This window comes from Procambarus clarkii, chromosome 40, assembly GCF_040958095.1.
Source record: "Procambarus clarkii isolate CNS0578487 chromosome 40, FALCON_Pclarkii_2.0, whole genome shotgun sequence".
NCBI classification, from domain to species: Eukaryota; Metazoa; Arthropoda; class Malacostraca; order Decapoda; family Cambaridae; genus Procambarus; species Procambarus clarkii.
Genome location: NC_091189.1, coordinates 33,691,949 through 33,713,931, shown reverse-complemented (window position 1 = coordinate 33,713,931; position 21,983 = coordinate 33,691,949). Strand labels below are relative to the sequence as shown.

General features: G+C 54.2%; 1 non-coding gene across 1 annotated transcript; it reads left to right on the top strand.

Annotated features, from left to right (window-relative positions):
* Positions 1-12,104: 12,104 nt before the first annotated feature.
* Positions 12,105-12,176, top strand: TRNAH-GUG (transfer RNA histidin (anticodon GUG)). Its single transcript has one exon. It is a non-coding gene; the product is annotated as a tRNA-His (tRNA).
* The last annotated feature ends 9,807 nt before the right edge of the window (positions 12,177-21,983 follow it).

The window sequence follows — 21,983 nt, the reverse complement described above, 5'->3', positions numbered from 1 at the left end:
CCAGGTGAGCACACAGTCAGGTGAGCACACAGCCAGGTGAGCACACAGCCAGGTGAGCACACAGTCAGGTGAGCACACAGTCAGGTGAGCACACAGCCAGGTGAGCACACAGCCAGGTGAGCACACAGTCAGGTGAACACACAGCCAGGTGAGCACACAGTCAGGTGAGCACACAGTGTGGTGAGCACACAGCCAGGTGAGCACACAGTGTGGTGAGCACACAGCCAGGTGAGCACACAGTGTGGTGAGCACACAGCCAGGTGAGCACACAGTGTGGTGAGCACACAGTCAGGTGAGCACACAGTCAGGTGAGCACACAGTCAGGTGAGCACAGAGTGTGGTGAGCACACAGCCAGGTGAGCACACAGTGTGGTGAGCACACAGTGTGGTGAGCACACAGCCAGGTGAGCACACAGTCAGGTGAGCACACAGTCAGGTGAGCACACAGCCAGGTGAGCACACAGTCAGGTGAGCACACAGCCAGGTGAGCACACAGCCAGGTGAGCACACAGCCAGGTGAGCACACAGTCAGGTGAGCACACAGTGTGGTGAGCACACAGCCAGGTGAGCACACAGTGTGGTGAGCACACAGTCAGGTGAGCACACAGTCAGGTGAGCACACAGCCAGGTGAGCACACAGCCAGGTGAGCACACAGTCAGGTGAGCACACAGTCAGGTGAGCACACAGCCAGGTGAGCACACAGCCAGGTGAGCACACAGTCAGGTGAGCACACAGTCAGGTGAGCACACAGTCAGGTGAGCACACAGCCAGGTGAGCACACAGCCAGGTGAGCACACAGTCAGGTGAGCACACAGTCATGTGAGCACACAGTCAGGTGAGCACACAGTCAGGTGAGCACACAGTCAGGTGAGCACACAGCCAGGTGAGCACACAGCCAGGTGAGCACACAGCCAGGTGAGCACACAGTGTGGTGAGCACACAGTCAGGTGAGCACACAGTGTGGTGAGCACACAGTGTGGTGAGCACACAGTCAGGTGAGCACACTGTGTGGTGAGCACACAGTCAGGTGAACACACAGTGTGGTGAGCACACAGCCAGGTGAGCACACAGTCAGGTGAGCACACAGTGTGGTGAGCACACAGCCAGGTGAGCACACAGTCAGGTGAACACACAGTTGAGCACACAGTCAGGTGAGCACACAGTCAGGTGAGCACACAGTCAGGTGAGCACACAGTCAGATGAACACAGTCAGGTGAGCACAGTCATGTGAGCACACAGTCAGGTGAACACAGTCAGGTGAGCACACAGTCAGGTGAACACAGTCAGGTGAGCACACAGTCAGGTGAACACAGTCAGGTGAGCACACAGTCTGGTGAACACAGTCAGGTAAGCACACAGGTGAACACACAGTCAGGTGAGTACACAGTCAGATGAGCACACAGTCAGGTGAGTACACAGTCAGGTGAGTACACAGTCAGGTGAGTACACAGTCAGGTGAACACACAGTCAGGTGAGCACACAGGAGGGGCCTCGTAGCCAGGTGGATAGCGCGCAGGACTCGTAATTCTGTGGCGCGGGTTCGATTCCCGCACGAGGCAGAAACAAATGGGCAAAGTTTCTTTCACCCTAAGTGTCCCTGTTACCTAGCAGTAAATAGGTACCTGGGAGTTAGTCAGCTGTCACGGGCTGCTTCCTGGGGTGTGTGTGTGTGGTGTGGAAAAAAAAAGTAGTTAGTAAACAGTTGATTGACAGTTGAGAGGCGGGCCGAAAGAGCAAAGCTCAACCCCCGCAAAAACACAACTAGTAAACACAGTCAGGTGAGTATTCAGTCAGGTGAACACACAGTCAGGTGAGTACACAGCCAGGTGAGCACACAGTCAGGTGAGCACACAGTCAGGTGAGCACACACAGTCAGGTGAGCACACAGTCAGGTGAGCTCACAGTCAGGTGAATACACAGCCAGGTGAGCACACAGTCAGGTGAGCACACAGTCAGGTGAGCACACAGTCAGGTGAGCACACAGTCAGGTGAGCTCACAGTCAGGTGAATAAACAGCCAGGTGAGCACATAGTCCGGTGAGCACACAGTCAGGTGAGCACACACAGCCAGGTGAGCACACAGTCAGGTGAGCACACAGTCAGGTGAGCACACAGCCAGGTGAGCACACAGCCAGGTGAGCACACAGTCAGGTTGTAACACCCATGACCTCCCCCCCCCCTTAGAGTTCACACCCAGGGAAGCCTTCTCCAAGAGGTCAGCCCAGATGACCTCCGGATTATCTTGTATGTTGATTAAAAATTCCTGGGTTAGTCTTAGTCAGCATAGTTTCAAGTATGTAATATTTCATGCAAGGGAATTAGACTCCAGATTCTTATGTGTAAACATCCTTGGATCTCCCCCTTTTAGCCAGGTCAGAGGTCAGTCACACAAGTAATTAACAATTCTCCTCCATGAAGAGATGTATGGTGTCTGTCAAACATCTAATGGCAAATTTCTCGAGTGTTTGTGCACGTGTGGGGCAGACTTCTTGCTTCCTCAATGTAGGGAAAGCAACAGCAAATCTCCCCCCCCCCCTTTTTGTGGGTATATATGCCCCTGTATGAGAGTTAGCCAGAGAGAGTGCCGGACACCAGGGTCCAGAGCGGGTCTGTGAAGAACATCACACAGCCAGGGAGAGACAGAGTCAATCCACCGGATGGAGAGACAGAGGTCTTAACTTAAAGTATGATCTCTGATGGTATTGTTCCATGTCTAAATTACTTAACATTTGCCAGTGTTAGAGTAGGACTTATCTTTGGTGAATTTCATATTTTGTTTTCAATAAACTCATGTTAAACTTTCCGTCTGTGTCAATTGTTGGATCATCTTATCCTCTGGATATCGGTAATTACTGACAGTTAAAGAAAGAGTACTCTCCAAGTCAAGCAATGTTTCTTGCCTCGTTGCTTGATATAGTTAATGGACAAGGCAGATGGTGGCAGCGTAGTTAATCCTGTGTAGCATTTCCTTGGAAGTGTACCTTTGGTTCCGGTGTAACCATCATATGTCAGCTTATATTACGTTAAATATAAATACAGTGTTCAATAACAAAGTGTTACCAAGTGCAACCGGTAGGAAGTGTTACTCAGTATATATATTAGTATTCCTCAGGCTACTCTCTACTCCCACTTACTCTCCTCTCCTGCTCCTTCCTACCCCTCCTCACTATCCCCTTTCTCCTCTTCCTCTCCTACCTCCAAGCTTCCCGTACGCCCCTCGTTTTCTGTTGCCCCACAGACGAGTTCTCCCTCTTCGTCCACTTTTTCTAATCATTCCCATCTATCCACCCATCCTTATCCCTCCTTCCCTTATGCCTTCCTCCCTTCCTCTGCTTTACTTCTCACCATCAAACATAGTCTAGGATACAATAATATTTTAGTGTACAACTTTAGTAGTGTTACATTATTAATGGTACGGTTCTAGTTTACGGTACAAGGTGAGCACACAGTCAGGTGAACACACAGTCAGGTGAGCACACAGTCAGGTGAGCACACAGTCAGGTGAGCACACAGTCAGGGGCGAGAAGTCGGACTGGTGAACAGTAACGAGTGGAGTACCTCAAGGATCGGTGCTGGGACCAACTCTCTTTCTAATATATGTTAACGACATGTTTACTGGAGAAGATAGAGTTCTACATGTCGATGTTTGCGGATGACGCAAAGTTGATGAGAAGAGTTGTAACAGATGAGAATTGTAGGATCCTCCAAGAGGACTTGAACAGGCTGCAGAGATGGTCAGAGAAATGGCTACTGTAGTTCAACACGAGCAAATATAATGTTATGAAAATAGGATCAGGTGATAGGAGACCAAAGGGACAGTACACAATGAAGGGGAACAGCCTACCTGTGACGACGCGTGAAAGAGACCTGGGCGTGGACGTAACACCTTATCTATCTCCTGAGGCACATATAAATAGGATAATGACAGCAGCGTACTCTACACTGGCAAAAGTTAGAACATCATTCAGAAACCTAAGTGAGGAGGCATTTAGGGCGCTTTACACTGCCTATGTGAGACCCGTCATAGAGTATGCCGCGCCATCATGGAGTCCCCATCTGAAGAAACACATAAGGAAACTGGAAAAGGTTCAGAAGTTTGCAACGAGTCCCAGAGTTACGAGGGATGGGGTATGAAGAGTGCCTGAAGTAACTGTGCCTTACGACACTAGAAAAAAGAAGAGAGAGAGGGGATATGATAGGAACGTACAAAATACTTAGGGGAATTCGCATGGAAATAGACGAAATGTTCACACGTAATATCAACAGAACGAGGGGACATGGGTGGAAGCTTGAAACTCAGATGAGTCACAGAGATGTTAGGAAGTTTTCTTTTAGCGTGAGAGTAGTGGGGAAATGGAATGCACTTCAGGAACAGGTTGTGGGAAGCAAACTCTATTCATAATTTTAAAACCAGGTATGATAGGGAAATGGGACAGGAGTCATTGCTGTAAACAACCGATGCTCGAAAGGCGGGATCCAAGAGTCAATGCTCGACCCTGCAGGGATAGATCCTGCCCAGTAGTAGATAAAGACAGGTGCCCCAGCAGTAAACAAAGACAGGGGCCCCAGCAGTAAACAAAGACAGGTGCCCCAGCAGTAAACAAAGACAGGTGCCCCAGCAGTAAACAAAGACAGGTGCCCCAGCAGTAAACAAAGACAGGTGCCCCAGCAGTAAACAAAGACAGGTGCCCCAGCAGTAAACAAAGACAGGTGCCCCAGCAGTAAACAAAGACAGGTGCCCCAGCAGTAAACAAAGACAGGTGCCCCAGCAGTAAACAAAGACAGGTGCCCCAGCAGTAAACAAAGACAGGTGCCCCAGCAGTAAACAAAGACAGGTGCCCCAGCAGTAAACAAAGACAGGTGCCCCAGTAAACAAAGACAGGTGCCCAGTAGTAAACAACCCCCCCCCCTTGAGACCGCTCATTAAAAGTTGAGGCGGATCCATTACTGAGCTGGTCCATTCAGGGGATAATTACCCGTGTGTTAAGGGCGGTAATGGTGATCAACCCATTAGTGGGAAGATGGGGGTGAGGAGGGAGCCTTGGTCATGGGTGGAGGGCACCTGGTATGGTAATTATGGGTAATGGGGCAGGTATATAGTGCATGGGTTATGGAAAGTGATGTACGGGAGATGGGGGGGGATGATGGGGTGGTGATGGGGGGAGGGGGTGTTTTTTGCTCTTTAATGGGGAAATGTCTGACCTTCCACCTTCTTTGCCTTTCTACCCAATCTATATTTACTCATATCTACTACATATATTTCTCTCTAACACACACACACACACACACACACACACACACACACACACACACACACACACACACACACACACACACACACAAAGGAAACAGCACCGTAGTAGCTGTTTAACGCCAAGGCAGGACTCCACTTGTAACGTCTCGCCAATTTGAGACCTCACCCCTCACACTGACTCGTTGTCTCCTGTTGATTAGGTACTCCTTTATCCAATGGAGTACCTTCCCTTTCACTCCAGCCTGCATCTCCAGTTTTTGCACTAGCCTCTTGTGTGGTACTGTATCAAAGGCTTTCTGACAATCCAAAAATATGCAGTCTACCCACCCTTCTCTTTCTTGCCTGATTTTTGTTGCCTGGTCGAAGAATTCAAGTAACCCTGTGAGGCAGGACCTGCCATCCCTGAACCCATGTTGATGCTGTGTTACAAAGTTCTTTCGCTCCAGGTGCTCCACTAGCTTTCTTCGCACAATCTTCTCCATCAGCTTGCATGGTATGCAGGTTAGGGACACTGGCCTGTAGTTCAGTGCCTCCTGTCTATCCCCTTTCTTGTATATCGGGACTACGTTAGCTACTTTCCAAATTTCTGGCAGTTCCCCTGTTGCCAGTGATTTGTTATAAACTATGGACAGTGGCAGGCACAGTTCTTCTGCTCCTTCCTTTAGTATCCAAGGGGAGATTCCGTCTGGGCCTATAACCTTTGTCACATCCAACTCTAGTAAACACTTCCTTACTTCCCCACTGGTAATCTGTACTTAACTAATTGTGCTTGCGGGGGTTGAGCTCTGGCTCTTTGGCCCCGCCTCTCAACCGTCAATCAACAGGTGTACAGATTCCTGAGCCTATTGGGCTCTATCATATCTACACTTGAAACTGTGTATGGAGTCAGCCTCCACCACATCACTGCCTAATGCATTCCATTTGTCAACCACTCTGACACAAAAAAGTTCTTTCTAATATCTCTGTGGCTCATTTGGGTACTCACTTTCCACCTGTGTCCCCTAGTGCGTGTGCCTCTTGTGTTAAATAGCCTGTCTTTATCTACCCTATCGACACCAACCTGTCCTCTTAAAAATAATGTCGCTTTTGGCCGTTTACCAGTATAGCCGAAAGTGGACGTAATTTGAAAATGAAAAAAAACATGAAAATAAATTTGGGATTTTTTTCAACAACAGTAAGTTATTAATAAGCTCCTCCAAACACACTAACCAGCAGGTGATGTCAATGAAGATGAGACGTCACTCCTTAGGCGTTGATGTCGACGGTGTTGAAGAGGACAGATTATCACATTACCCAAGAGAAATTATTATTATTAAATATTACCATCTTTATTGACAAAAATTAATAAAAATTTTGCCTAACCTGAGGAATTCAATTAGGTGTTATTAGAATGAGGATAATGCTGGTATTCACTGTCACGCAGGACAGAGGGTCATACACAAGACAATAGGTCTAAACTGTAGGCGGAAGTACCTATATATCATGTTTACAATCAATTACATTAGACTGTATACACGTTTCAATGTATGGATATGTAAAAACAACTTTCTATTGTGCACTGCCACACAAGGGCAGGGATGGGTTCATATGTGATGCAGCTTAGAAGTAATATAGATCAAAATTGTTCTTCATTCTTTAAAATGGACAAGCAAATTTCGGATATATTGTTAGGATGTCGTCCAGAACACCTGAGTCAATGAAATAGTTACACAGTTGGTGGTACAAGAGGCCAGGAGGTCTAAAATATTTTACGGTTTCACATTCAACAATATAGTGTTCTAGTGAATGCATTAAAGGTTTATCACAGAGTTTACAATCTGAGTATTCTGGTAGTGGCTCAGCCTCACTAACCTGCCAGATGTGTCTATAGCCAAGGCGAATTACCACAATGACTACATCACATTGCCTGGTCCGGTTACTGTGCTGACAATACAAATACCTATTATTACAAAACTTGTCATAACTTTTAATACTGCAGCTTTCAGGTCTCTGGGCATTTCTTAGTTCTTCTAAATCTGAATTAATTTATTTAATTTGTATGTTTCTAATAATTGCATTAGATAGTCCAAAGTCATAATCAGTGTTTTCTTTCCTGCAAGCCTCATTGGCTAATAGATCTACAAAGTCATGTTTTCCAACTCCAACATGGGATGGGATCTTATCTTGAGGTTATCTTGAGATGATTTCGGGGCTTTTTTTAGTGTCCCCGCGGCCCGGTCCTCGACCAGGCCTCCACCCCCAGGAAGCAGCCCGTGACAGCTGACTAACACCCAGGTACCTATTTTACTGCTAGGTAACAGGGGCATAGGGTGAAAGAAACTCTGCCCATTGTTTCTCGCCGACGCCTAGGATCGAACCCAGGACCACAGGATCACAAGTCTAGCGTGCTGTCCGCTCGGCCGACCGGCTCCCACAAAAATTTTAGACAATAATTATTGCCAAAAAATTACATTCCATTTAATATTACAAGCTACTTCCGACATACATTGTGATGGGTTATTTAAGGACTACAGAGCACTTTTAGAGTCACAGAATATCACTCCACCACCATTGAGCTCAAGGTACTCTGTGGCTAGATAAATACCCAATAGCTCGGTCTGTGTCGTGCTTGCCCAGTTGTTCAATCTCTGTGTACTAGACATGATCATACCATTCCCGAGGAAGTAGACAAAATACCCAAGAGGACAGTGACCTCTAAGTAGAGTGGACCCAAACGAGCCATAAAAGAGCCCAAGTGGAAAGTATAGGACCAAACCCGTGTACGGAGCTGACCCTGACGGAGACGTCTTAACCTTAATATAGTCACAAAAGACACTTTTTGTGTCACCCATTGATTTGTTGCTGGCGAGTTATGGTGCCTCCGAGCTCTCTCTCTCTCGCCCCCAGCCTCCACACCACCTCCACACCACCACCACACCCCCACCACACCACCTCCACACCACCTTCACACCACCACCACACCCCCACCACACCACCTCCACACCCCCCACCACACCACCACCACACCACCACCACACCACCTCCACACCCCCACCACACCACCTCCACACCCCCACCACACCACCTCCACACCACCACCACACCACCTCCACACCACCTCCACACCACCTCCACACCACCACCACACCACCTCCACACCACCACCACACCACCTCCACACCACCACCACACCACCTCCACACCACCTCCACACCACCACCACACCCCCACCACACCACCACCACACCACCTCCACACCACCTCCACACCACCACCACACCACCACCACACCACCACCACACCACCTCCACACCACCACCACACCACCACCACACCACCACCACACCACCACCACACCACCTCCACACCCCCCACCACACCACCACCACACCACCACCACACCACCACCACACCACCTCCACACCCCCCACCACACCACCACCACACCACCACCACACCACCACCACACCACCACCACACCACCACCACACCACCACCACACCACCACCACACCACCACCACACCACCTCCACACCACCTCCACACCACCACCACACCACCTCCACACCCCCACCACACCACCACCACACCACCACCACACCCCCCACCACACCACCACCACACCACCACCACACCACCACCACACCACCTCCACACCCCCCACCACACCACCACCACACCACCACCACACCACCACCACACCACCTCCACACCCCCCACCACACCACCACCACACCACCACCACACCACCACCACACCACCACCACACCACCACCACACCACCACCACACCACCACCACACCACCACCACACCACCACCACACCACCTCCACACCACCACCACACCACCACCACACCACCTCCACACCCCCCACCACACCACCACCACACCACCACCACACCACCACCACACCACCACCACACCACCACCACACCACCACCACACCACCACCACACCACCACCACACCACCACCACACCACCACCACACCACCTCCACACCCCCCACCACACCACCTCCACACCACCTCCACACCACCACCACACCCCCACCACACCACCTCCACACCCCCCACCACACCACCACCACACCACCACCACACCACCACCACACCACCACCACACCACCACCACACCACCTCCACACCCCCCACCACACCACCTCCACACCACCACCACACCACCACCACACCACCACCACACCACCACCACACCACCACCACACCACCTCCACACCACCTCCACACCACCACCACACCCCCACCACACCACCTCCACACCCCCCACCACACCACCTCCACACCACCTCCACACCACCACCACATCACCTCCACACCACCTCCACACCACCTCCACACCACCTCCACACCACCACCACACCACCACCACACCACCACCACACCACCACCACACCACCACCACACCACCTCCACACCCCCCACCACACCACCACCACACCACCACCACACCACCACCACACCCCCACCACACCACCACCACACCACCTCCACACCCCCCACCACACCACCTACACACCACCTCCACACCACCACCACACCCCCACCACACCACCACCACACCACCACCACACCACCACCACACCACCTCCACACCCCCCACCACACCACCACCACACCACCACCACACCCCCACCACACCACCACCACACCACCTCCACACCCCCCACCACACCCCCACCACACCACCTCCACACCCCCCACCACACCACCACCACACCACCACCACACCACCACCACACCACCACCACACCACCACCACACCACCACCACACCACCTCCACACCCCCCACCACACCACCTCCACACCACCACCACACCACCACCACACCACCACCACACCACCACCACACCACCACCACACCACCTCCACACCACCTCCACACCACCACCACACCCCCACCACACCACCTCCACACCCCCCACCACACCACCACCACACCACCACCACACCACCACCACACCCCCACCACACCACCTCCACACCACCTCCACACCACCTCCACACCCCCTCCACACCACCTCCACACCACCACCACACCACCTCCACACCACCACCACACCACCACCACACCACCACCACACCACCTCCATATCACCTCCACACCACCTCCACACCCCCTCCACACCACCTCCACACCCCCTCCACACCACCTCCACACCCCCTCCACACCACCTCCACACCACCACCACACCACCTCCACACCCCCACCACACCACCACCACACCACCTCCACACCCCCACCACACCACCTCCACACCACCTCCACATCACCACCACACCACCTCCACACCACCACCACACCACCTCCACACCCCCACCACACCACCACCACACCACCACCACACCACCTCCACACCCCCACCACACCACCACCACACCACCTCCACAGCACCTCCACACCCCCACCACACCACCACCACACCACCTCCACACCACCTCCACACCCCCACCACACCACCACCACACCACCACCACACCACCACCACACCACCACCACACCACCACCACACCACCTCCACACCACCTCCACACCACCTCCACACCCCCACCACACCACCACCACACCACCACCACACCACCACCACACCACCACCACACCACCTCCACACCACCACCACACCACCACCACACCACCTCCACACCCCCACCACACCACCTCCACACCACCTCCACACCACCACCACACCACCACCACACCACCTCCACACCACCACCACACCACCACCACACCACCACCACACCACCACCACACCACCACCACACCACCACCACACCACCTCCACACCCCCACCACACCACCTCCACACCACCTCCACACCACCACCACACCACCACCACACCACCTCCACACCACCACCACACCACCACCACACCACCACCACACCACCACCACACCACCTCCACACCACCTCCACACCACCACCACACCCCCACCACACCACCACCACACCACCACCACACCCCCACCACACCACCACCACACCACCTCCACACCACCACCACACAACCACCACACCACCACCACACCACCTCCACACCACCTCCACACCACCTCCACACCACCACCACACCACCACCACACCACCTCCACACCCCCACCACACCACCAACACACCACCACCACACCCCCACCACACCACCACCACACCACCTCCACACCCCCACCACACCACCACCACACCACCTCCACACCCCCACCACACCACCTCCACACCACCTCCACACCACCACCACACCACCACCACACCACCTCCACACCCCCACCACACCACCACCACACCACCACCACACCACCTCCACACCACCACCACACCACCACCACACCACCTCCACACCCCCACCACACCACCACCACACCACCACCACACCACCTCCACACCACCACCACACCACCACCACACCACCTCCACACCCCCACCACACCACCACCACACCACCACCACACCACCTCCACACCACCTCCACACCACCACCACACCACCACCACACCACCTCCACACCACCACCACACCACCACCACACCACCACCACACCACCACCACACCACCACCACACCACCACCACACCACCTCCACACCACCACCACACCACCACCACACCCCTCCACAAGAGCATGAGACACACAGAGAAAGAGAGAGACAGAGAGAGAGACATAAAGAGAGACACAGAGAGACGAATAATGTCGGGAGAATCAGACGGGTGAGGGAACGACTGAAAAAAATCTGAGCAGGTCAGTATGAAGCAATAAGATGCTATCCATCAGCACTTGTTGACCCCGTCGTGGTCACTAAGGAGATAGTAGCTCTATATAAATGGTCATTACATGCGGTCAGTAGTACTGACCACCGGTGGCCGTGATCGTATAGTGGTTAGTACATTGCGTTGTGGCCGCAATAACCCAGGTTCGAATCCTGGTCACGGCAGAGGGTACATTTTTTGTTCACATTTATTGACGCAAAAGTAAACTTAAAATTGACCAAAATGTGTTTATTGTATTTATATAATGATAATTTAATTCCTTTATTTTTGGCATTAAGGCAGTTCGATCCTTGATAGGTATTGTGATGTATGGTGGTGTCTGGTGGTGTCTGGTGGTGTCTGGTGGTGTCTGGTGGTGTATGGTGGTGTCTGGTGGTGTCTGGTGGTGTATGGTGGTGTCTGGTGGTGTCTGGTGGTGTCTGGTGGTGTATGGTGGTGTCTGGTGGTGTCTGGTGGTGTCTGGTGGTGTCTGGTGGTGTCTGGTGGTGTCTGGTGGTGTCTGGGGGATGTATGGTGGTGTCTGGTGGATGTCTGGTGGTGTATGGTGGTGTCTGGTGGTGTCTGGTGGTGTCTGGTGGTGTCTGGTGGTGTATGGTGGTGTCTGGTGGTGTCTGGTGGTGTCTGGTGGATGTTTGGTGGTGTCTGGGGGATGTATGGTGGTGTCTGGTGGTGTATGGTGGATGTATGGTGGTGTCTGGTGGTGTCTGGTGGTGTCTGGTGGTGTATGGTGGTGTCTGGTGGTGTATGGTGGTGTCTGGTGGTGTCTGGTGGTGTATGGTGGTGTCTGGTGGTGTCTGGTGGTGTCTGGTGGTGTATGGTGGTGTCTGGTGGTGTATGGTGGTGTCTGGCGGTGTCTGGTGGTGTATGGTGGTGTATGGTGGTGTATGGTGGTGTCTGGTGGTGTCTGGTGGTGTATGGTGGTGTCTGGTGGTGTCTGGTGGTGTCTGGTGGTGTATGGTGGTGTCTGGTGGTGTCTGGTGGTGTCTGGGGGATATCTGGTGGTGTATGGTGGTGTCTGGTGGTGTATGGTGGTGTCTGGTGGTGTCTGGTGGTGTCTGGTGGTGTCTGGTGGTGTCTGGTGGTGTATGGTGGTGTATGGTGGTGTCTGGTGGTGTCTGGTGGTGTCTGGTGGTGTCTGGTGGTGTCTGGTGGTGTCTGGTGGTGTCTGGTGGTGTATGGTGGTGTCTGGTGGTGTCTGGTGGTGTATGGTGGTGTCTGGTGGTGTCTGGGGGATGTCTGGTGGTGTATGGTGGTGTCTGGTGGTGTCTGGTGATGTCTGGTGGTGTATGGTGGTGTCTGGTGGTGTCTGGTGGTGTCTGGTGGTGTATGGTGGTGTCTGGTGGTGTCTGGTGGTGTCTGGTGGTGTCTGGTGGTGTCTGGTGGTATATGGTATATGTATGGTGGTGTCTGGTGGTGTCTGGTGGTATTTGGTGGTGTCTGGTGGTGTATGGTGGTGTCTGGTGGTGTATGGTGGTGTCTGGTGGTATTTGGTGGTGTCTGGTGGTGTCTGGTGGTGTCTGGTGGTATATGGTATATGTATGGTGGTGTCTGGTGGTGTCTGGTGGTGTCTGGTGGTGTCTGGGGGATGTATGGTGGTGTCTGGTGGTGTCTGGTGGTGTCTGGTGGTGTCTGGTGGTGTCTGGAGGATGTATGGTGGTGTCTGGTGGTGTCTGGTGGTGTCTGGTGGTGTCTGGTGGATGTATGGTGGTGTCTGGGGGATGTATGGTGGTGTCTGGTGGATGTATGGTGGTGTCTGGGGGATGTATGGTGGTGTCTGGTGGTGTCTGGTGGTGTCTGGTGGTGTCTGGAGGATGTATGGTGGTGTCTGGTGGTGTCTGGTGGTGTCTGGTGGTGTCTGGTGGTGTCTGGTGGATGTATGGTGGTGTCTGGGTTATGTATGGTGGTGTCAGGTGGTGTCTGGTGGTGTCTGGGGGATGTATGGTGGTGTATGGTGGTGTCTGGTGGTGTCTGGTGGTGTCTGGTGGATGTATGGTGGTGTCTGGGGGATGTATGGTGGTGTCTGGTGGTGTCTGGTGGTGTCTGGCGGTGTCTGGTGGTGTCTGGAGGATTTATGGTGGTGTCTGGTGGTGTCTGGTGGTGTCTGGTGGTGTCTGGTGGTATTTGGTGGTGTCTGGTGGTGTCTGGTGGTGTCTGGTGGTGTCTGGTGGTGTCTGGTGGATGTATGGTGGTGTCTGGTAGTGTCTGGTGGTGTATGGTGGTATATGGTGGATGTATGGTGGTGTCTGGTGGTGTCTGGTGGTGTCTGGTGGTGTCTGGTGGTGTCTGGTGGATGTATGGTGGTGTCTGGTGGTGTCTGGTGTATGTATGGTGGTGTCTGGTGGTGTCTGGTGGTGTCTGGTGGTGTCTGGTGGTGTCTGGTGGATGTATGGTGGTGTCTGGAGGTGTCTGGTGGTATCTGGTGGTGTCTGGTGGTGTCTGGTGGTGTATGTTAGTGTCTGGTGGTGTCCGGTGGTGTCTGGTGGTGTCTGGGGGATGTATGGTGGTGTCTGGTGGTGTCTGGTGGTGTCTGGTGGTTGTCTGGTGGATGTCTGGGGGATGTATGGTGGTGTCTGGTGGTGTCTGGTGGTGTCTGGTGGTGTCTGGTGGTGTCTGGAGGATGTATGGTGGTGTCTGGTGGTGTCTGGTGGTGTATGGTGGTGTCTGGTGGTGTTTGGAGGATGTAAGGTGGTGTCTGGTGGTGTCTGGTGGTGTCTGGTGGTGTCTGGTGGTGTCTGGTGGATGTATGGTGGTGTATGGTGGTGTATGGTGGTGTCTGGTGGTGTATGGTGGTGTATGGTGGTGTCTGGTGGTGTATGGTGGTGTCTGGTGGATGTCTGGGGGATGTATGGTGGTGCCTGGTGGTGTCTGGTGGTGTCTGGTGGTGTCTGGTGGATGTATGGTGGTGTCTGGTGGTGTCTGGGGGATGTATGGTGGTGTCTGGTGGTGTCTGGGGGATGTATGGTGGTGTCTGGTGGTGTCTGGTGGTGTATGGTGGTGTCTGGTGGTGTCTGGTGGTGTATGGTGGTGTCTGGTGGTGTCTGGTGGTGTCTGGTGGTGTATGGTGGTGTATGGTGGTGTCTGGTGGTGTATGGTGGTGTCTGGTGGTGTCTGGTGGTGTATGGTGGTGTCTGGTGGTGTCTGGTGGTGTCTGGTGGATGTATGGTGGTGTATGGTGGTGTCTGGTGGTGTATGGTGGTGTCTGGTGGTGTCTGGTGGTGTATGGTGGTGTCTGGTGGTGTCTGGTGGTGTCTGGTGGATGTATGGTGGTGTATGGTGGTGTCTGGTGGTGTATAGTGGTGTATGGTGGTGTCTGGTGGTGTATGGTGGTGTCTGGTGGTGTCTGGTGGTGTATGGTGGTGTCTGGTGGTGTATGGTGGTGTCTGGTGGTGTATGGTGGTGTCTGGTGGTGTCTGGTGGTGTATGGTGGTGTCTGGTGGTGTCTGGTGGTGTCTGGTGGTGTATGGTGGTGTATGGTGGTGTCTGGTGGTGTATGGTGGTGTCTGGTGGTGTCTGGTGGTGTATGGTGGTGTCTGGTGGTGTCTGGTGGTGTCTGGTGGATGTATGGTGGTGTCTGGTGGTGTATGGTGGTGTATGGTGGTGTATGGTGGTGTCTGGTGGTGTCTGGTGGTGTATGGTGGTGTCTGGTGGTGTCTGGTGGTGTCTGGTGGTGTATGGTGGTGTCTGGTGGTGTCTGGTGGTGTCTGGGGGATATCTGGTGGTGTATGGTGGTGTCTGGTGGTGTATGGTGGTGTCTGGTGGTGTCTGGTGGTGTCTGGTGGTGTCTGGTGGTGTCTGGTGGTGTATGGTGGTGTATGGTGGTGTCTGGTGGTGTCTGGTGGTGTCTGGTGGTGTCTGGTGGTGTCTGGTGGTGTCTGGTGGTGTATGGTGGTGTCTGGTGGTGTCTGGTGGTGTATGGTGGTGTCTGGTGGTGTCTGGTGGTGTCTGGGGGATGTCTGGTGGTGTATGGTGGTGTCTGGTGGTGTCTGGTGATGTCTGGTGGTGTATGGTGGTGTCTGGTGGTGTCTGGTGGTGTCTGGTGGTGTATGGTGGTGTCTGGTGGTGTCTGGTGGTGTCTGGTGGTGTCTGGTGGTGTCTGGTGGTATATGGTATATGTATGGTGGTGTCTGGTGGTGTCTGGTGGTATTTGGTGGTGTCTGGTGGTGTATGGTGGTGTCTGGTGGTGTCTGGTGGTATTTGGTGGTGTCTGGTGGTGTCTGGTGGTGTCTGGTGGTATATGGTATATGTATGGTGGTGTCTGGTGGTGTCTGGTGGTGTCTGGTGGTGTCTGGGGGATGTATGGTGGTGTCTGGTGGTGTCTGGTGGTGTCTGGTGGTGTCTGGTGGTGTCTGGAGGATGTATGGTGGTGTCTGGTGGTGTCTGGTGGTGTCTGGTGGTGTCTGGTGGATGTATGGTGGTGTCTGGGGGATGTATGGTGGTGTCTGGTGGATGTATGGTGGTGTCTGGGGGATGTATGGTGGTGTCTGGTGGTGTCTGGTGGTGTCTGGTGGTGTCTGGAGGATGTATGGTGGTGTCTGGTGGTGTCTGGTGGTGTCTGGTGGTGTCTGGTGGTGTCTGGTGGATGTATGGTGGTGTCTGGGGGATGTATGGTGGTGTCAGGTGGTGTCTGGTGGTGTCTGGGGGATGTATGGTGGTGTATGGTGGTGTCTGGTGGTGTCTGGTGGTGTCTGGTGGATGTATGGTGGTGTCTGGGGGATGTATGGTGGTGTCTGGTGGTGTCTGGTGGTGTCTGGCGGTGTCTGGTGGTGTCTGGAGGATTTATGGTGGTGTCTGGTGGTGTCTGGTGGTGTCTGGTGGTGTCTGGTGGTATTTGGTGGTGTCTGGTGGTGTCTGGTGGTGTCTGGTGGTGTCTGGTGGTATATGGTGGATGTATGGTGGTGTCTGGTGGTGTCTGGTGGTGTCTGGTGGTGTCTGGTGGTGTCTGGTGGATGTATGGTGGTGTCTGGTGGTGTCTGGTGTATGTATGGTGGTGTCTGGTGGTGTCTGGTGGTGTCTGGTGGTGTCTGGTGGTGTCTGGTGGATGTATGGTGGTGTCTGGAGGTGTCTGGTGGTATCTGGTGGTGTCTGGTGGTGTCTGGTGGTGTATGTTAGTGTCTGGTGGTGTCCGGTGGTGTCTGGTGGTGTCTGGGGGATGTATGGTGGTGTCTGGTGGTGTCTGGTGGTGTCTGGTGGTTGTCTGGTGGATGTCTGGGGGATGTATGGTGGTGTCTGGTGGTGTCTGGTGGTGTCTGGTGGTGTCTGGTGGTGTCTGGAGGATGTATGGTGGTGTCTGGTGGTGTCTGGTGGTGTATGGTGGTGTCTGGTGGTGTTTGGAGGATGTATGGTGGTGTCTGGTGGTGTCTGGTGGTGTCTGGTGGTGTCTGGTGGTGTCTGGTGGATGTATGGTGGTGTATGGTGGTGTATGGTGGTGTCTGGTGGTGTATGGTGGTGTATGGTGGTGTCTGGTGGTGTATGGTGGTGTCTGGTGGATGTCTGGGGGATGTATGGTGGTGCCTGGTGGTGTCTGGTGGTGTCTGGTGGTGTCTGGTGGATGTATGGTGGTGTCTGGTGGTGTCTGGGGGATGTATGGTGGTGTCTGGTGGTGTCTGGGGGATGTATGGTGGTGTCTGGTGGTGTCTGGTGGTGTATGGTGGTGTCTGGTGGTGTCTGGTGGTGTATGGTGGTGTCTGGTGGTGTCTGGTGGTGTCTGGTGGTGTATGGTGGTGTATGGTGGTGTCTGGTGGTGTATGGTGGTGTCTGGTGGTGTCTGGTGGTGTATGGTGGTGTCTGGTGGTGTCTGGTGGTGTCTGGTGGATGTATGGTGGTGTATGGTGGTGTCTGGTGGTGTATGGTGGTGTCTGGTGGTGTCTGGTGGTGTATGGTGGTGTCTGGTGGTGTCTGGTGGTGTCTGGTGGATGTATGGTGGTGTATGGTGGTGTCTGGTGGTGTATAGTGGTGTATGGTGGTGTCTGGTGGTGTATGGTGGTGTCTGGTGGTGTATGGTGGTGTCTGGTGGTGTATGGTGGTGTCTGGTGGTGTATGGTGGTGTCTGGTGGTGTATGGTGGTGTCTGGTGGTGTCTGGTGGTGTATGGTGGTGTCTGGTGGTGTATGGTGGTGTCTGGTGGTGTCTGGTGGTGTCTGGTGGATGTATGGTGGTGTATGGTGGTGTCTGGTGGTGTCTGGTGGTGTCTGGTGGTGTCTGGTGGTGTCTGGTGGTGTATGGTGGTGTATGGTGGTGTCTGGTGGTGTCTGGTGGTGTATGGTGGTGTATGGTGGTGTCTGGTGGTGTATGGTGGTGTCTGGTGGTGTCTGGTGGTGTCTGGAGGATGTATGGTGGTGTCTGGTGGTGTCTGGTGGATGTATGGTGGTGTCTGGGGGATGTATGGTGGTGTCTGGTGGATGTATGGTGGTGTCTGGGGGATGTATGGTGGTGTCTGGTGGTGTCTGGTGGTGTCTGGTGGTGTCTGGTGGTGTCTGGTGGTGTCTGGAGGATGTATGGTGGTGTCTGGTGGTGTCTGGTGGTGTCTGGTGGATGTATGGTGGTGTCTGGGGGATGTATTATGGTGTCTGGGGGATGTATGGTGGTGTCTGGTGGTGTCTGGTGGTGTCTGGTGGTGTTTGGTGGTGTCTGGTGGATGTATGGTGGTGTCTGGGGGATGTATGGTGGTGTCTGGGGGATGTATGGTGGTGTCTGGTGGTGTCTGGTGGTGTCTGGTGGATGTATGGTGGTGTCTGGGGGATGTATGGTGGTGTCTGGTGGTGTCTGGTGGTGTCTGGTGGTGTCTGGTGGAAGTATGGTGGTGTCTGATGGTGTCTGGGGGATGTATGGTGGTGTCTGGTGGTGTCTGGTGGTGTCTGGTGGTGTCTGGTGGTGTCTGGTGGTGTCTGGTGGTGTCTGGGGGATGTATGGTGGTGTCTGGTGGAAGTATGGTGGTGTCTTGGGTTTGTATTATGGTGTCTGGGAGAAGTATGGTGGTGTCTGGTGGTGTCTGGTGGTGTCTGGTGGTGTCTGGGGGATGTATGGTGGTGTCTGGTGGTGTCTGGTGGTGTCTGGTGGTGTCTGGTGATGTCTGGTGGTGTCTGGTGGTGTCTGGAGGATGTATTATGGTGTCTGGGAGATGTATGGTGGTGTCTGGTGGTGTCTGGTGGTGTCTGGGGGATGTATGATGGTGTCTGGTGGTGTCTGGTGGTGTCTAGTGGTGTCTAGTGGTGTCTGGTGGATGTATGGTGGTGTCTGGTGGTGTCTGGTGATGTATGGTGGTGTCTGGTGGTGTCTGGTGATGTATGGTGGTGTCTGGTGGTGTCTGGTGGTGTCTGGGGGATGTATGGTGGTGTCTGGGGGATGTATGGTGGTGTCTGGTGGTGTCTGGGGGATGTATGGTGGTGTATGGTGGTGTCTGGTGGTGTCTGGAGGATGTATGGTGGTGTCTGGGGGATGTATGGTGGTGTATGGGGGATGTATGGTGGTGTATGGGGGATGTATGTTGGTTTCTGGTGGATGTATGGTGGTGTATGGGGGATGTATGGTGGTGTCTGGGGGATGTATGGTGGTGTCTGGAGGATGTATGGTGGTGTCTGGGGGATGTATGGTGGTGTCTGGGGGATGTATGGTGGTGTCTGGGGGATGTATGGTGGTGTATGGGTGATGTATGGTGGTTTCTGGTGGATGTATGGTGGTGTATGGGGGATGTATGGGGGTGTCTGGTGGATGTATGGTGGTGTCTGGAGGATGTATGGTGGTGTCTGGTGGTGTCTGGGGGATGTATGGTGGTGTCTGGGGGATGTATGGTGGTGTCTGGAGGATGTATGGTGGTGTCTGGGGGATGTATGGTGGTATATGGTGGTGTCTGGTGGTGTCTGGTGGATGTATGGTGGTGTATGGGGGATGTATAGTGGTGTATGGGGATGTATGGGGGTGTCTGGGGGATGTATGGGGCTGTCTGGGGGATGTATGGTGGTGTCTGGTGGATGTATGGTGGTGTCTGGGGAATGTATGGTGGTGTCTGGGGGATGTATGGTGGTGTCTGGAGGATGTATGGTGGTGTCTGGGGGATGTATGGTGGTATATGGTGGTGTCTGGTGGTGTCTGGTGGATGTATGGTGGTGTATGGGGGATGTATAGTGGTGTATGGGGGATGTATGGGGGTGTCTGGGGGATGTATGGGGGTGTCTGGGGGATGTATGGTGGTGTCTGGTGGATGTATGGTGGTGTCTGGGGAATGTATGGTGGTGTCTGGGGGATGTATGGTGGTGTATGGGGGATGTATGGTGGTGTCTGGGGGCTGTATGGTGGTGTATGGGGGATGTATGGTGGTGTCTGGGGGATGTATGGTGGTGTATGGGGGATGTATGGTGGTGTCTGGTGGATGTATGGTGGTGTATGGGGGATGTATGGTGGTGTATGGGGGATGTATGGGGGTGTCTGGAGGATGTATGGTGGTGTCTGGGGGATGTATGGTGGTGTCTGGGGGATGTATGGGGGTGTCTGGGGGATGTATGGTGGTGTCTGGGGGATGTATGGTGGTGTCCGGGGGATGTATGGTGGTGTCTGGGGGATGTATGGTGGTGTCTGGGGGATGTATGGTGGTGTATGGGGGATGCATGGGGGTGAGTCACAGTGAGGGTGGTGTGTGTGAGTCACAGTGAGGGTGGTGTGAGTCACAGTGAGGGGGGAGGGTGTGAGTCACAGTGAGGGGGGGGGTGTGAGTCACAGTGAGGGGGGTGTGAGTCACAGTGAGGGTGGTGTGTGTGAGTCACAGTGAGGGTGGTGTGAGTCACAGTGAGGGTGGTGTGAGTCACAGTGAGGGTGGTGTGTGAGTCACAGTGAGGGGGGGTGTGTGAGTCACAGTGAGGGGGGGTGTGAGTCACAGTGAGGGTGGTGTGTGTGAGTCACAGTGAGGGTGGTGTGAGTCACAGTGAGGGTGGTGTGTGTGAGTCACAGTGAGGGGGGTGTGAGTCACAGTGAGGGTGGTGTGTGTGAGTCACAGTGAGGGTGGTGTGAGTCAGAGTGAGGGGGGTGAGTCACAGTGAGGGTGGTGTGAGTCACAGTGAGGGGGTGAGTCACAGTGAGGGGTGTGTGTGAGTCACAGTGAGGGTGGTGTGAGTCAGAGTGAGGGGGGTGAGTCACAGTGAGGGTGGTGAGAGTCACAGTGAGGGGGTGAGTCACAGTGAGGGTGGTGTGTGTGAGTCACAGTGAGGGGGGGTGAGTCACAGTGAGGGTGGGGTGTGTGAGTCACAGTGAGGGTGGTGTGTGAGTCACAGTGAGGGTGGTGTGTGAGTCACAGTGAGGGTGGTGTGTGAGTCACAGTGAGGGTGGTGTGTTTGAGTCACAGTGAGGAGGGTGTGAGTCACAGTGAGGGTGGTGTGAGTCACAGTGAGGGGGTGTGAGTCACAGTGAGGGGGGGTGAGTCACAGTGAGGGTGGTGTGTGCGAGTCACAGTGAGGGGGGTGTGAGTCACAGTGAGGGTGGTGTGAGTGACAGTGAGGGGGGGGTGTGTGAGTCACAGTGAGGGGGGTGTGTGTGAGTCACAGTGAGGGTGGTGTGTGTGAGTCACAGTGAGGGTGGTGTGTGTGAGTCACAGTGAGGGGGGGTGTGAGTCACAGTGAGAGGGGGTGTGACTCACAGTGAGGGGGGTGTGAGTCACAGTGAGGGGGTGTGAGTCACAGTGAGGGTGGTGTGAGTCACAGTGAGGGGGGGTGTGAGTCACAGTGAGGGGGTGTGAGTCAAAGTGAGGGGGGTGTGAGACACAGTGAGGGGGGTGTGAGTCACAGTGAGGGGGTGTGAGTCACAGTGAGGGTGGTGTGAGTCACAGTGAGGGGGGGTGTGAGTCACAGTGAGGGTGGTGTGAGTCACAGTGAGGGGGGTGTGAGACACAGTGAGGGGGTGTGAGTCAAAGTGAGGGGGGGTGTGAGACACAGTGAGGGGGGTGTGAGTCACAGCGAGGGGGTGTGAGTCACAGTGAGGGGGATATGA